At 49.6% G+C, this 2,233-nt stretch overlaps 1 long non-coding RNA gene across 1 annotated transcript; it reads left to right on the top strand.

The window, feature by feature from the left end:
* The first annotated feature begins 429 nt into the window (after positions 1 to 429).
* Positions 430 to 1,884, top strand: LOC123064627 (uncharacterized). Its single transcript, XR_006430749.1, has 3 exons — positions 430 to 970; positions 1,143 to 1,288; positions 1,389 to 1,884. It is a non-coding gene; the product is annotated as an uncharacterized lncRNA (long non-coding RNA).
* The last annotated feature ends 349 nt before the right edge of the window (positions 1,885 to 2,233 follow it).

The raw sequence follows: 2,233 nt of genomic DNA, 5'->3' as shown, positions 1-2,233 counted from the left end.
TGGCATGGTAGTTACCTTGTCTACCATCAGTTTCCAGAGAGTTCTTGCCTTTTTTTATCTGTCTCTACATTTTTCACATTCGATTCACAGGGTTGTTGCCGCTTTAGGTATGTTGGCCCCGTCCCACGCGTCGTTGCATATTTTTTCTGATTCTTTTAAAGTTTTTTGGGTGTACAACAGGTCAATCTGGATGTCACGCGTGTAATCCTGAAGGTAAAGAGGGATCACCAGATCGACACGTCAACTTATCTAGAGACGTCCCCTCCTCAGTACATAAATGAGACACACGTCTCCTCTCATTGCCTCCGAGCAGTCGCTCGAGATCGAGTCAGCCAGCGGCCCGCAGCAATTCCCCACGCTCCCTCCCCCATGCCCTCCACCTCATCTCTTGACGTCGCCGGAGGGAGCTCCTTCCCATGTCCTCCTTCTTCTCATCTCTTACCACCGGCCGAAGGGAGCTCCGTGCTCTCCTGCAGTACACCTCTCCTCTTTCCCCAAGGCGACGAAAATCACGAAACGGGGACACACCATATGGCCAGGGGCTCCTCCATCGCTGCTTGGGTCATCGGTGGCGGTGTTGGCATTGAAGGATGGGGCGGAAATGCCATTGGAGTCTTGAAAAAGCAGCTCATGCAGAGGAAGAGGACGCGCCCGGCGTCGGAGGAGGGTGGGCGGGAGACGATTGTTCTGTTGCAGGTACGTGAACAGGCTGTCTAGGTTGACACGCTGGCCTCCTCTAGCAGCCTCTCTGCCCCGCGCTAGCTCTAGCCCCTCGCTTGCTTCCTCCTGCGATGTTGGTGTTCAGATCGCATGCGAGGTGTTCTAGCAATTGACCAAACTGAGCCAAGCATGAGCATGAACGATGGTCACGTACTTTCCTTCGTCAAGTAGTGCAGTACTGCACCAGAAGCGACGTTGGCCGAACAGGTGGAGGGCAAGAGGCCACATAAGGACTCTTGCGTCCCAAATGGTATGTTCATTTTTGCCAATTCATGATCCATCATTACCTGACTCACAATGTCCAGTGGACTCAGCTCACAGTGCTTGATGATTGATCAATAGCAACATGATTTGATTCTCAATTTACAAGTTGATTTCACCGCTATGGATTGGATTAATCTGATTTTGATATCTTGGTTTAGTGAGTTTCAGGTTCACAGTATGGATGGTGGATTCTTTCTTCGGTGGCCAGACCATCCATGTCAAGCAGCGGCATGAGAAGAGCTCCGGCGAGGTCATCATGTGCCGGTGCATCTCACCTTCAAGCACATGCTGCAGACTCCGACTAGTGTGGCTCCGTTCCTTCCCAGTCCTATTTTTCTTTACTCTCCCTTGGTTAATGTTTGCCTTAATCTTGATTTGTTTTGTTGGTTCATGTTGTTCATTAGTTCTTTCTTTGCTGGATGTTCGGCGTGCTGATGCTGCATGGAAGTATTCGAAGTGAAAAAAAATCTTCACATACCTTCCTGTAAGTGCATCTCCCCGTCTTAATTTGGGTTGCTCTCGCTGTCCCACTTACCTATTCTGCTTCGCCCATCATTCAGAGTTAGGTTGGTTCATGAGATCAGATAATGTATTGTCGTTTATTTTACCCAACTGCTACATTCAAGATCGAGGAGTACAAGTGTGTATTGATCTGAACACAAAGTGTTACAATATTCATGTTGAGCTTATCTCAGATTATGGAAGTATCTACATTCAAGATCGAGGAGTACAAGATATGTCAGCCTGCACTTTTGGACCAAAACAGTTTTACATGGGCTTCTCTGGAGGAAAAGGAAACCCCACCTAAACTTTTAGCTTTCCGTATATGTGAGATTACTTGCTGAGTTTTCCCACATGATAGCTTTTCTTATGAATTCATGGGATTTTAGATTTTAATCAGGTCATGCAGTTCAGAGTTCTAATTCATGTGCAAGCTCCCGCCTGGCCCCCAAAGAGCCCTCTGTCTTCATTGATATGACTACTAGGGCTGTCAGGGCAAAAGCCGCGCGCCTCACTGCCTCGGACGTCGCAAAGGCTCTCAAGGACGCCATCCACAACACCCAGCTCGATGTCCCTGAAGCCCCGTCTGCTTCTGCCACATCCCTTGCGGAGATTGCTGCACTGTGCGGGGCTGACGACGATGTTGTTGCTTCCGTTGCTCACGGTGATGACAGCAGCGACGACGGCGGTGCTGACGCTCTACCATGATGCTCCAACTATCCCACGCACGCCCAGGTGGCGGCCTAGC

This window comes from Triticum aestivum, chromosome 3B, assembly GCF_018294505.1.
Source record: "Triticum aestivum cultivar Chinese Spring chromosome 3B, IWGSC CS RefSeq v2.1, whole genome shotgun sequence".
Lineage (NCBI taxonomy): Eukaryota > Viridiplantae > Streptophyta > Magnoliopsida > Poales > Poaceae > Triticum > Triticum aestivum.
Note: the sequence above shows the minus strand (reverse complement) of the source record. Positions and strands in the feature narration are given on the sequence as shown.